This window comes from Vulpes lagopus, chromosome 19 (genome assembly GCF_018345385.1).
Source record: "Vulpes lagopus strain Blue_001 chromosome 19, ASM1834538v1, whole genome shotgun sequence".
Taxonomy (NCBI): domain Eukaryota; kingdom Metazoa; phylum Chordata; class Mammalia; order Carnivora; family Canidae; genus Vulpes; species Vulpes lagopus.
In genome coordinates, this window is record NC_054842.1 from 42,197,508 (window position 1) to 42,212,491 (window position 14,984).

General features: G+C 39.0%; 1 protein-coding gene across 5 annotated transcripts in view; it reads right to left on the bottom strand.

Annotated features, from left to right (window-relative positions):
- The window catches only part of PLSCR4 (phospholipid scramblase 4), a 111,925-nt gene that overhangs the window by 36,172 nt on the left and 60,769 nt on the right, over nt 1-14,984 (bottom strand). The window contains exon 1 of one of the 5 annotated variants that reach the window (XM_041734180.1): nt 6,065-6,124. The exons of 1 other annotated variant lie outside the window; for it this stretch is intronic. The gene's annotated coding sequence lies outside the window, so the exon portion shown is untranslated. Of the gene's footprint in view, nt 1-5,022; nt 5,087-6,064; nt 6,125-14,984 lie in introns of those variants that run through there. 3 more of the 5 variants (XM_041734179.1, XM_041734178.1, XM_041734181.1) reach the window with 3 other exon arrangements.

Below are 14,984 nucleotides of genomic sequence, written 5' to 3' on the forward strand. Positions count from 1 at the left end.
CTAGGGCACTTCTTTCTCTAAGTGTATGAGGTTTGAAACCATTTCCCAGGTGATTCTGATATACCTCTCAACACACACACACACACACCATCCACAATTACAGATCTACAACACCCTTTTCCAAGTAAAAATCCATCTTTGAAAGGAATCATATCTTAATAAACTCAATTAAATCTTCAATTCACTAATGCAATATTTATCCAAAATTTTCCTCAAACCTCATCTATCTGTAAACCCAAAAAAATTTCTTCTGAAGTTCAAAAGAAATCCAAAATATGCTGCAAAAGTTTTAAGTGATACATTCTCATTCTCGTAGAAGGAATATAATCGAATAGATTTTATAACCTGAATTGAAAAAAAAAATAAAATTGAACAATATATTCTCTATAGTGTGTCTGTAACTAGTTAGATCTCAAGTTCACCAAAGATGAAATGTTTTATACACACTTCCAAGTACAATTCTCTATAGACTTTAAGCCAAAATCTTGGCTCCTGGAAGTATATGTAATCGTGTTGATTAGTTTTATGGGTTTCTTGATTATGAGGAAACTGGATAGAGAGTGGACCCAATATGAATGGATTTGAAGTTCAATGACTGTGAAGAATTCAGTCATTTCCTGTTCCACACCTTGGCAACTTAATAGGTTGCTGGCACATAGCAAGAATTAAGAAACTGTCCTATTCAAAAAGCAATTACAGAGGCTTGCACTAACAAGATAAACCTAGGCTTGTTACTTTGTGATGAAATAAGTAGTAGAAATGTCCCAAAGATGCACAGAGTCTCTCATTAAGACTATTTGTAGAACATCTATTTATTTAATTATATCTTTACATGAAATCGGCCCTGTGAAAAACTTCATAGAAACTGTGATTTTCACTAGGAACAAATAAACACATTGGCAAAATCTAACCAATTTATGTTTTCATAACATATAAACATATTTATCTTCGTCACACCATGATTCCTTCTAAACCATTCCTTCTTTTTACCAGAGAAGAATCTTAGAGGTTGGTGATTTAGCTTTCTTTTCAAATGAATGAATGAGATTAAATGGAAGCAAAGTGATAGCCACAGTTCATAAATAGCTTTTATTAAACATATTAAATTAAATTGTTTAAAAGGAGTATTAGGCCTTTCCATTCTGGCTTTAAAGGGGGAAATATTGGGGTGCCTGGGTCGCTCAGTGGTTGAGCGTCTGGCTTTGGTTCAGGTTGCGATCTTGGGGTCCTGGGATCGAGTCCTGCATTAGGCTCCCTGCATGGAGCCTGCTTCTCCCTCTGCCTGTGTCTCTGCCTCTCTCTGTGTGTCTCTTATGAATAAGTAAATACAATCTTTAAAAAAGTGTGTGTGGGGGGAGTATTTTTGTTACTTGGAGTACAAAAAATATCAGAAGAGTATTATTATCACAGTATTTATACCATACATTTAAGGAACCATTATCATGACAATTATGATACCTGGGAGATTACAGGAAAATGCCTTATTTCATCATTTTCTGGCTAGTCTTCTAGTATCAAAAACTACAACAGATCAGGCTGGCATACGGACCTACAATTAAATCATTTCAATAAGAAACCTTACATTTATAAGAATGTATTTTAAAATAGGCATTATCTGCAAACAAACAGTAGAATTAGTCAAGCAGCCAATGAGTACATATATCCATACCCATGAAAAGTAAAAATCCCTCCTATCTAGATCCTCATTTCCCATTTCAAAAGGCAACCATAGGTAGAATTTTTATCTTCTAAGAGATTTTCTAATTATATACTAATACATATGCCTTTTAATACAAATGACAATCTTCTATGAACCTTTCTGTATTTTGTTTCTTCATTTGCTAAAATGTATGGATGTTGACTACAATTCACATAATCTTCCTCTTTTGAACGGCTGTACCAGTTTATTTAACTGGCCTATTGTTTTAAAGCTTTTATTTAAATTCCAGTTAGTTAACATCCACTATCACATTAGTTTCAGGTATACAATATATTGATTGAACGCTTCCATACAACACCCTGTGCTCATCACAAATGCACTCCTTAATCCCCATCACCTTTCTCATCCCCCCATTCAACTGTCAGTTTTAATTGGCCTATTAATGATGAAAATTTAAACTGTTTCCTAATACATGCAATTAAAAACATACCAAAATAGACTTATATATACTTAAACATATTTTGTGTACCTCTGTATTAAATTACTGGGGGGAGAATTGCTGTTTCAAGCTTTTGTGCATTTGTATTCTGACATAATTATCAAACTACTCCAAAGAATTTGAATAGATTCATGTGAGACAAAAATGTCTTAGATTACTAATATGTTTATCAACATTTTTGTAACTAACAATCTGAAAGGTACATTTTTATGCTCCATATCTAATTAGGAAGTTGAGTTTTTATTATGTTTAAAATAATTTGTTGGGGCACCTGGGTAGCTCAGTCCATTAAGCGGCTGCCTTCCACTCAAGTCAGGGTGCCTGGGATTGAGCCCCCAGGTGGGCTCTCTGCCCATCTGCTTGCTCATCAGGGAATCTACTTCTCCCTCTTCCTCTGCTCCGCCCCCCTCCTCCCCCCAAACGGGGCTGACATTTGCATCTCCATTTCTGTGAACTATCATTTGTCCATTTTTCTGTTTGTCTATTTTTTGAGATTTTCTGTTATTTATACAAATACTATTAGAATTTAAGAATTTCCCCCCAAATTTGCCATTTATTTTTTCTGCATTTTTGCCATACATTCTTTTTTGCTTTTGTAGTCTAATTGTATTTTTCTTTTTTAAGCATCGCTCTCTCATTCTGAAGTACTGTAAAGGTTAATTTTAATTTAAGTACAATGCTGCTGAAATACATAAAGAGCATGAACATTCCTGCATTTTTTTTGTTTATAAAAGTGTTAACAGGCTGTGAAATCCCTCAGGCAAAAGTTCAGTTGTGTGCCTCTAAGAAACATCCTAGCACTAATATTAAGAAAGCAAGTAAAGGAAGGGATTTTCAAAGGAAGAAGCTGAAAGAGGACATTCAAAACCAAAGTAAATGAAGAGAACAACCTGGAAAGCTGTATGAAAGAAAATGTCTTTCTACATTAAATAACTAATATGCCCAGAAAGAAGTTATTCTATATAAATTACTAGTTACACTTTCAAGTTCTTTATTATTTTTCCTATTATAAAAACATCACTTTTTCCTTATACAACTAAGAGAACATGAACACACATAATTCAGTCTATGTTCAAAACTATTTACAAAAATGTTACTGTATACATATTCTATATATATATATATATATATATATATATATATATATATATACTGTGTTTCAACTTGTTTTTTGTGTTCTTATACTTTGGACACATTTCCACTTTACAAAATCTAGAGCTATCAAATGTTTTAAACTTTACATTATTCCCCCCCCCCCCTTTGGATGTACCATAAATTATGTAACCAAATCCCAATCAATGGTTATGAAACCATTTCCAAGTTTTCTGTATTACAAACAGTACTACTGTGAATATCTTCGACACAGATTTTTATTTGCACGCTTAGGAGAATGACAAATTCCAGTAAGTGAATGAAATTCGAAAAATGTAATAGCTTGGTATCACCATAAAAAAGTTTTACCAATACATTTTTACAAAGAGTTTGTTATACTGTATTTCTCTTATCACATTATCAACAATACTGAGTATTATCCGACTTTCAAAATTAGTAAAACATGCAAAAACTCTTACTTTAATTGCATTTTTCAGATAATTAGCCTGGCTGAGTCTTCTGCTTCTCATTTGCATTTCTCTTGCTTTGAATGGACTCTTTGTATCCTCAAATTGGATTGCTGATTTTAAAAGTCATTAATAAGAGTTCTAGGCATATTACTATAATTAGCTCTTTTCCTGTTAACCATTCCTCTCTTTGTATGTTTTCTGCATACAAATGTTAGTAGGAGTCCGGTGCTTAAATAGGCTGTAGTTTTTTGTATCAATTTCAAAAACACTTTACCCACAGGCCATGCTCACAAACTCTTCCAGGTTTTCTTCTTTACTTTTAGGTTTCTTACATTTAGATTTAAATTAATAAGTCATCTAGATCACATTCATGTGCTAAGAGTGAGAGAGAGTTCCAGTTTTATTATTAGTTTTCCAAAATAAATACCTGATTATTTAAGCATGATCAATTACATGTCATTTCTTCCCCACTACCTGATTTAAAATGCACGTTTACAAAAAAGGCAGCATTCCTTTTATTCTAAAATCTGTCTCCTTAATTTCATTGATTTGCCTGGTCTATTCCGTATTCCACGGTCTTTTAATCACTATAGCTTGATATGCCTATTTATTATGTAGTAAAATATATATACTGTCTTTCTACATAAACTAAACAAACAGCTGACTTAGATACAAAAAAATTCAGTTAGAAAGCTTTTTAATATATATATTCTCTTAGAGAAATTATACCTTTAGGAAAATGTTATGTATTTTATTGCATTTTTACCTGTACATTCAATGTATTCTCACATCTGAAAGAGGTTAACTTTTTAATAGGTTTTTCAGTTACATGTTATTCCATGCTAAATTGAATGGTTTATTATGTTCCTTTTTTTTTTTATGTACGGAACATCCATTGATATATCTACTAGTTATGGTTGGATGCAATTGGACACTATTAAAATTTTTTTCTGATATTTCCAGTTGTTTCCTATAGACATTCAAAACACACAATCACATCATATGTAAAAAAAAAATAATAATAATTTTGTGTCTTTTTCCTAATCAGAAAGTTAATGTGCTCTCTTGCCTAAGGTCACTGGCCCATGGAATTCACAATAACTTCACTGAGTGTCTTGATGAGCTTCCTTGGCTTTCCCAAGTCTAATGGAAACCAGGCTGGTCTTTCAAGATTAACCAAGACAAGTGAGTAAAATATTAAATCTAAGTAGTTGGGAAATCAACGTTAATGCCTAATATCTTGATCTGTACTTTTTTTGGTAGCTATATTTCAAACATGCAATAAAAAGTCAAAAACTCACCTGAATTGGGACGCCTGGGTGGCTCAGTGGTTGAGCGTCCGCCTTCAGCTCAGGGCGTGATCCTGGAGACCCAGGATCGAGTCCGACGTCGGGCTCCCTGCGTGGGGCCTGCTTCTCCCTCTGCCTGTGTCTCTGCCTCTCTCTCTCTGTCTCTGTGTCTCTCATGTATAAATAAACAAAATATTAGGAAAAAAAAAAACAACCCACAACTCACCTGAATTGTATATCCTAGGATAAAAAGACGAGAAAATAAATGAAAGAAAAATCTGTCTTGACACATAAACGTTTTATTTTTTATTTTTTGAAGATTTTATTTATTTATTCGAGAGAGAGAGAGAGAGAGAAGCAGAGGCACAGGCGGGGGAGAAGCAGGCTCCATGCAGGGAGCCCGACGCGGGACTCGATCCCAGGACCCCAGGATCACGCCCTGGGCTGAGGGCGGCGCTAAAGCACTGAGCCACCCAGGGATCCCCAAACGTTTTACATTTTAAACTTTTACGTGTCTAGATATTCATGAGAGACCGAGGGAGGAAGAGGGAGAGAGAGAGAGAGGCAGAGACCCAGGCAGAGGCGGAGGCAGAGGCAGGCTCCACGCCGGAGCCGCGCGGGCCTCGATCCCGGGTCTCCAGGGTCACGCCCCCGGTCCCCGCTTCCTAAGCAGAGGAAAGTCTCCTCCTTCCCCGCCCGCCGCCGCCAGGAGCGCCAGAAGTCGGCGCAAACCTTCTCCCCGCGGATCCCGAGCCGACGGCGAGCGCGGCGCCCGCGGAGGCCTGCGAGGCCGGGGCGGGGGGGAGGGGGCGAGAGCTAGGACCGGGGCTGCGCGACCGAGACCCGCGCGGCGACAGCGGCCCAAGGCGCCCGGAGGCCCCAGGAGGCGCCCGGAGGCCCCGGGGCGGGAGCGGCCGCCGTCCCAGAGCGCCCCCTCCGGCCCGGCCCCCCGCGTCCCCGCAGCCCCGCCTCGCGCCCCGAGGCCCCGCAGCCCAGACCGCGCCGCGCGCACTCCCAGCCCGGCCGCCGCCGCCCCCGCGCCGGCCCCGCTCACCGCCGCCCGCCGTCCGCCGCTCGCCCGCGACGCCCAGCCCGGGGTCCGAGTCCCCGCGGCGCGGCGAGAGGGGGCGGGGCAGGGGGCGTGGCAGGGCGGGAGGAGGCGGGCCTCCCGCAGGCACAGCCAATCCGCGCCCGGAGGGGCGGGGCATCGCGGGCCCGGGGGCGTGGTCCTGGGCCTCGGGCCCCGCCCCCCGCGCCTGGCGCTCTGCGGTCCCGGGGGGCGCGGGGCTGCGGGCCTGGGCGTCGGGGGCCGGGGTGCGGGGGCCGAGGTGCCGCGGATCTAGCGCGAGGGCAGAGACAGGTGAGGGGTGCACGGGGACGCCCGAGCGGGAAGGACCGGGAGAAACCGCCGTTGTGCAGGAGCCCGGTGCAGTTGCCTCTGCCCGCCCCCTCCGCCCCCCCTTGGCTTGGAGAACTGGCCTCGGCCGTGCCAGGCCAGCGGGCAACAGGCGCGAGCCCAGGCCCGTTGGGTGCCCCGCCCCGCTGGTCGCTGGAGGCCCCTGGGATGCGGGCGGGAGGGAGCCCAGGAGAGCCGGGCGGAGAGCGGGGGTGCCCAGGTCGCTGACCTCGGGACAGGAAAGGTCATTTGCTAATTGCCATTGTTGGGCACCAATGCCTTTTCCAAGCTCCTGGGGTTCAGGTCTCTGGTGGGCCCTGGGGAGCAGCTCAATCCCCTGACTGGAGCTCGGGGCGTCTAAAGGCCCCCGACGGTATAAAAAAAAAAAAATCAGACACTGGACCGAAGTAAATTAGGTTAAGCTCTGAAGAGTACTTGGCGGCGCTCCAGCATGGGGGAAGTTTGGACCGGGGGAGGCATATGGGAGTTCTGGAATTTCCCATTTTCCTTTGTATGCAGCTTGTTAATATGCATGTGAGAGTTAGATTTTAAAAAAAAATCGTCTTGTATTTCTCAGTAATAATTGCACAAGACGTTACAGAAACACAGAAGTAAATTTATATGGAAAGCACAAAACACACTGGTGCCAAAACTACAGCAAAACAGAATACTATTCACTAGCTTTGTTCTAAATTCTTGACAGTGATGAGAAATTGAGCAATGGCCATCCCCAATGGCCACATGAAAAAGTTCAAAAGCAAAACATGTTTTGTGAAAAAAACACACTCCTTTGACGGTGGGAGGGGGTAGTGGTAAAAAAAAATAATTGGAAGTGTGTCTTATGCCCAAATCAGAAATTTTGAGGGGAATAAAAAGGATTCCAACCCATGTCTTTCTAAAATTCCTGATCTGATGACATTTCTACTTGAATACTTCAAGGGATAGCAAGTTCATTATTTTTTGTATTGATTCTATTTTAGTTGCCCTGCTTCCAGGCTACACTTTGTATTATTTTCTTTTTACTAGTTGTTCTTACATTATCACAGTCTGCTTAAAGTTAATATTGTACTTCGTCATTTTAATGAGATTAAGAAATTCCCAACAAGACTTTGTGGTTCCTGAATGCTATGGGCCATTGCTCTTTAGGCTTTACATACACACAAATTATAAACTACTTAATAAAATGTTTTCTTTTGATAAAGCAGTTGGTTGTGGTTTACAGATATTGAGAGAAGAAAAAGATAACTTTTATATTTATCCACATACAGATAACTTTTGCTTTTCATTTTTTCTTGTAAAGACTTATCTCACTTTCCTTTAGGCTGGAGAATTTCCTTAGGTATTTCTTGTAGTTCAGAACAGCTACAAACAAATTCTCTCACCTTTTTAAATCTAAAAATGTTTTTATCTCATATGCATCTTAATGGTATCTTCACTGAGTATAGAATTTTGAGTGACCAGATTTTTTTTCCCTTCTCCTATAGTTTTAACTTCCATTTTTATCGGCTAGGGTTCATATTGTTTTGAGCTGAAATTGTTTAGTTTTAGTTTTCTACAGTTTATGATATGTGGTTTTCCTTGCATTTATCCTACTTAGTGTCCTCTGAGTGTCATAGATATGTAGATTGATAATGGTAAACTTTCAACCATTATTTCTTTAAATTACTTTCCTAACCCATTGTTGCTCTTTCCTTTCCCTCTGTGAATTCAATTATGTTAGACCACTTAATGTTGCCTCATAGGTCACCAAGACATTTACTTTTTTTTTCCAATTTTTTTCTCCTTAAATTGAATAACTTCTATGGATAACTCTTCATAATATTCTGGCCTTATTTCAATCTGCTGTTAAGCCTATTATGGATATTACATTTTTCAGTTCTAGTATTTCTGTTTGGTTCTTTTTCACAGTTTCTGTGTACCTAGTGAGACTGCATACCTGTTCCTTCATTTTGACCATCATTTTCTTTAAATTATTTTTTTTAAATTTTTATTTATTTATGATAGTCACACAGAGAGAGAGAGAGAGAGGCAGAGACACAGGCAGAGGGAGAAGCAGGCTCCATGCACCGGGAGCCCGATGTGGGATTCGATCCCGGGTCTCCAGGATCGCACCCTGGGCCAAAGGCAGGCGCTAAACCGCTGCGCCACCCAGGGATCCCCATTTTCTTTAAATTATTAAACTTATTTACAATACCTGTTCACTATTCCAATATGTGATTCACCTTGGGATCTGTTTCTTTAAGTTGCTTTTAATTTTTTATTTTTTTGACAGAGCCACAATTTTCTGTTTCTTGGGATGTATATGAATATTTTATGGTGTATAAGATATTATAGATAATGTAGTACTTTTGATTTTTGTCTTCTTCCTCTGAAAAGAATTAATTATTCTCTGACGTGCAATTGAAGGTAAATCATCTTTAACTTCTGGAGCATTTGGTTTATACTATATTAAGGCCAGTCTATCAAATGCCTGAAAGTATTACCAAGCTACTCTATGCCCTTAGCAGTACTCATATTCTAAACTCTATTTCCTTGCAGTGAACAGCAACTGAAATCTCTATTCAGTCCTTTTGGCTGCTACTTTCTGCTGGCATCACTGGAGTCTCTCTAGCACATGTAAAGTTTAGCAGTCAGCCAAGGATTTTAGGGCTTTTTATGAGCAGATATTAATGTTCTTCCCTCTGTGTCACCTTACTCTCTTATATTACTCTCAATGTGGAGCCTGAGATCTCTTCACTGACATCACAAGTCACTAAACCTGAAGCATTCTACTGGTGTTCTAGATGTCCTGCACTTGAAGACTGGGAAATGTCTGCAGGGAAAAGGCTGTATAAACATAGGACTCACTTAGTTATATAATACCCTCTTTTACTGGTCAAATCCCCTACAGTTTTGGTCTGCTTTTGACAGCTCTCCAATGTCTTCAAATAGTTGTTTTTAAATTCTTTCAGGTTTATTATCAATATCAATGGGAGAGTTATCCCTGTACAAGCTATCTTATTATTATTGAAATTTTAACTCTCACAAATTCATAACATTTTCAAGCAGTTTATTGCTAGATAAACCAAACTGTTAGAAAACTTTTTTTATTTTTTAAAGATTTTCTCTGTTTATTTGAGAGAGACAGCAAAGAGAGAGAGAGAGAGAGAGAGAGCATGTGAGAGGAGGGGCAGAGGGAGAAGGTAAAGCCAACTCCCCACTGATTAGGGAGCCTGATGAAGGACTCTATCCCAGGACTCTGGGATCATACACCTGAGCTGAAGGCAGGTGCTTAACCGACTGAGCCACCCAGGCACCCCAGAAAGCTCTTTTTATTAAACAAAATCTATATCCACAAGACATTCTTTGTTTTTTCTTGATTCTATTTTTTGTTCCAAAAGAGAATCTGTTTCTTACTTTAATTCAGTAGCCTTTTAAGTGATTAAGTTGCTATACACCTTTCCTTAAATATTTTCTTCCTAAGATTGAACAGCTTTCTTTTTGCTATTTCTATTTGTCATGATTGCAGATTCCTTACATTGAGATTACTTTCCTTAGGGTTATTAATTGTTTTCTAGTAATTGGTCTGATACTTACGTAACACAATGAAATATCAGTAGGGCTCTATTAGTGAGGTCCAATTACATTAGCTTTATTGGCATATTAACCGTTTCTAGTATATTTGTGGTGATTAAACCCCAACATTAATTACCCTGGAGTCTGTCCTTTCATTGTATACTAGAGAAATTTTACTTATTGGTGTCTGGTAGATGACCTTGTATTTCCTGACCTCAGTTCTTTAGTCCAATTAGGTCTGCATATAAGGAATAAGGGAAATGGAACCTAAAGAATTTTGATGAAAGAGGAAACAAAGATAACAAGAAATGAGAGGAGACTGAAGTTGGGGGTGGAGGGAGATGAGTATGGTGGGAGGAGGGTTCTTCTTAGCAATTAAAGTAATAGCTTGATGGTTTTGCCAGCAAACAATCTATGGCAGATTGCCCAGTTCTCAATGATAATCCTCCTTGCTGCTCTCAACATTTTTGGAGTCCAAAGTACCTCATGGCTCCCACAGTGTTCATACATTATAACATTGACCAGGAAAATAAACTTTCCTTCCAACTAATCAGTGCAAGGAGAGTATTTGGACAATGGGAAATATTTCCATTTTATGCAGCATTAGATATGAACAGGATGCCAGCAACAATAGGAGTATTGGAAAATGGAAAATATTTCTATTTCATGCAGCATGATGTGACATGAGCACGATGCCAGCAACAATATGCTTTGGGGGTAAAGTCTCCCATTGTCAGATTTCTCCTTATGGATGGACTTGACACAAATGTGTTTCAAGCTAACTTCTCTGGCACATTAACCAGGAAAAGTCAGTCAAAACAGAAATCCTTGTAATGAAATGGTTTCTCTCCAGAGCACATGCAATGGAAGGTTTTTTTTTTTTTCTCTCTTACCTGCTGATTTTGGGCTCATTTAGTGAGGCCTCACCCTGAAACCCATTTAATGGTAATTAAAGAAACATAATCTGGTTAGCCATTTATAGGGGATATCATCAAACTAGCTCTTTAAGGCTATAGATACTGTGTCTACATGAGCAAACTGACTTTTTATTTTAGAAACAGAAACTCCTATTTTGCCTATATAATTTCATCTTCTTCATTCAACCTATTTTGTGGGTTTAAGCTCCTCAGCCTCATGACGAAAATTAGATGTAGCCTATTGAGGTTAATTTGAATCTGTATTCTGTTAACATATCACGTCAGCTTTTTCTTAGGTTTTGTCATATAAATTTGACTCTTTTATGTTCACTTTTTTATGTCTACATTCATATCATTGATACAAATGCTGGAATAAATAATCTGTTAAGTCCCTATTAGAGGCTGATCTCAGGATGACAGAAATTCAGTGACAATACTTTCTATAATTATTTTACCAGCTAAAAATCCACTTAGACTATCCTGTTATGTAATCCCCCTATTTTTCTTGCCCAAAGCAATTAAAGTGAAGATTTCTGCTACATGTATGTCGGAAACAATGTTAATCATGGTGCTCTCATGATCTTTCTATAGTGACAAGCAGGAAAGGAAATGTGTCCATTTTATGAGTTTTGATATTTGAGAACAGAAAATTGTTAATGTTGTTCACCACTCCTTTTGCTACGTGCTCCCATACTATTATTCAAAAAAAGCCCCATAAATTTGCCTAAAATTGACATTGCAGTGTATTGTGGGTTGAATTGCATCCCTCTAAAAAATTAGTTAGTACCCTAATCCTTGGTACCTGTACATGTGATCTTATTTGGACATAGGGTCTTTACAGATGTAATCAAATTAAGATGAGACCATACTAATTTGGGCTGGTCCTAATCCAATGATTAGTGTCTTATAAGAAGAGAGAAATTGGAAACAAAGACAGATGAAGGAGAGTACCATGTGCAATGCAGGCATGGATTGGAATGATGTTTCTCTAAAGCCAAGGAGCACCAAGAATTACTAGCAACCACCAGAAGAGGCTTCCTCTGAGTTCACAATAATGAGTCAATCCTGATAACACCTTCTCTTCAGATTTCTAGCCTCCAGAATTGTTACAGAATAGAATTCTGTTATTTGTGGTAATTTTTAAAAAGAACCATGAAAAAATAAAATAGGCTGTGTGTGTGTGTATGTGCGTGTGTATTAGCTCTACAAGTCACTATTGCTTTTTTCTCTATGGAAATTGAGAAAGTGTGCCTTTCACTAGTTTTCTGAATCTTCACACATTCTATGATGTTGAAAATATAATTGGAGTGGTTTCAAAGATACATTTTTATGTTATTTTGTGCCCATGGATGTAGTTTATATGATTTTAAAAGCTTAAACTCACTTATACCATCTGGATCAAATTGTCTTTGATGCATGAAGTGGAAAGTGTGTTGAATCTCCAAAAATGTAGCAATGAAGAATGGAAAAGAGTGACTGAGGGTTTGGAAAACACATGGAACCCTAATCAAAATGATTTCAATATCATCTCAAGGAGGCACAAATAGAAATGACTGACCAAGAAGAAAAAGAGAACGTAATTCTTTTGGAAGTAAAATTATACTAAAAAACATGAGGTGATTTTTTGCTAAAAAGTTACTTCATATACATGCATACATATGGACATGAATATATACACCATGCACCCTAGATGTGCTCAGATATGATTTATGAGTATGGAGAAAAAATGGAAGGACAACAAATTGTTATAAGCATAGGCTGTCTGGGGCACCTGGATGGCTCAGCGGTTGAGCATCTGCCTGCGGCTTAGGTCATGATCTCAGGGTCCTGAGATCGAGTTCCGCATCAAGCTCCCCTAGGGAGCCTGCTTCTCCCTCTGCCTATGTTTCTGCCTCTCTCTGTGTGTCTCCCATGAATAAATAAATAAAATATTTAAAAAAACAAAAACATGGGCTAACTAGGATGTGGCATTGGTGGAAAGATGGAAAGAGTGAGAAAACTGTGACTTAGGGAGGACAAAGTAGCTGGCCCAGCAGATAATGTGACTGAGATCTGAACCAAAGTCTATTGAATTTTAAGACAATTGTCATACACTTTGATCTAAATGTTATGATATTCACTTCGATGCAGAAAGGGACAATGGAATAATCTTTTTTAAAAAGGTGTGTTCTGCAGATGCTTGGGTGGCTCAGGTGGTTAAGCCTCTGCCGTCTGCTCAGGTCATGACCCCAGGGTCCTGGGATCCAGGCCTGCATAAGCTCTCTCTGCTCAGGAGGGAGTCTGCTCCATCTCCCTCTGCCCCTCCCCACTACTTGTGCTTTCTCTCCTTGCTCTGCTCTCTCTCTCAGGAAAATAAATAAAATCTTTTTTAAAAAAGGTGTATTCTGTTCTTGAAATTTAATTACATTACATTTTCTTATTTTTCCTTTCATAGAATATATTAAATAACTTTTCTGTCCATTCACATGGGTATATTTAAAACTTACTCTTACTTTTTTATCTAATAATTTTTTATTTACTTATTTTTTAAAAGATTTTATTTATTTATTCATGAAAGACAGAGAGAGAGAGAGAGAGAGAGGCAGAGACAGGCAGAGGGAGAAGCAGGCTCCATGCCGGAAGTCCAACGTGGGACTCCATCTCGGGTCTCCAGGGTCATGCCCTGTGCTGAAGGTGGTGCTAAACCGCCAGCCACCCGGGCTGCCCTAATAATTTTTTTAAATCTTAGGTTCACTTTAGACTGATTCCTATGTATATGTGTGTCTCTATGAAATATATACAAATATTTTAAATTAAAGTATACTTTCTTAGACACTTATCAACTAGGCCATGTGATCATATTTATGCATGTTTGCAAAATCCAAAATGCCCAAAGCACTTCAGGAAAAATGTAAGGAACTAGGAAATTTCAGAAGTCAGCATTCCCAAAAGCAAAAAGGATTAAAGGGAATATTTCTTGAAGTCAAGCAAATACTTAACTATACGTGAGTGAGAAGGGTATTTCAATTTTTTTTATTATTATTTATTTATGATAGTCACAGAGAGAAAGAGGCAGAGACACAGGCAGAGGGAGAAGCAGGCTCCATGCACCGGGAGCCCGATGTGGGATTCGATCCCGGGTCTCCAGGATCGCACCCTGGGCCAAAGGCAGGCGCCGAACCGCTGCGCCACCCAGGGATCCCGAGAAGGGTATTTCAAATTCAATTTTTACACATGGCAGTCTCAAATGTCACAATCTGCAGTTATGACATCAAGGTTTTAGACTCAATGAAATGAGTGTTTATGTTGTGACTAAAGACCTAAGAATTGGCCATTGTCCTTAAAGGTAGATAATTCATTAACTTACTGACAGAGCATCTTTTTTTTTGTATAGTATTTGTATGCAAAATGAACTATTTACTGATGTTTTTTTTATTTACCGATTTAAACATTTTTTGCTGAATCAGAGATCCTGACTTTTTACAAATACATTCAGAAATGTGAATTTTTAGGGTAAGGCACAGACATTTTTTGAAAAATAAGACTTTTTAAAAAAAGAAAAAGCAGTGTAAGGTTTATAACAAAATTGAGAGGGAGGGACAGAGATTTCCCATAGTTCCTCCGAGCCCACACGTGTGTAGCCTCCCCATTGTCAATGTCACTCACCAGATTGATACATTTCTTTTTACCAAGGATAAATGTACATTGACACATTATAATCACCCAAATTCATGGTTTCCTTTAGGGTCACTCTTGGTGTACCTTCTATTCAGTTTGGACAAACGTATATTGACACGTGTCCATCATTACAGAGTATTGTTACTGCTCTAAAGACTCCTCTGTACTCTGCTTATTTTCATCTCCTCTTGCCCCAGACCCTGCCCCAGGCAACCACTGATGTTTTTACACTCTCCAGAGTTTTGCCTTTTCCAGAATGTTACAGAGTTAAAATCCTGCAGTATGTAGCTTTTTCAGATTGGCTTCTTTCACTTACTAACAGGCATTTAGGATTTCTCCCTGTCTTTTCATGGCCTGACAACTCATTTCTTTTTCTCATTGAATAATTGCATGGTCTGGATGTATCACAGTTTGTCTACTTACTGAAGGACATCTTGGTTGCTTTCAAG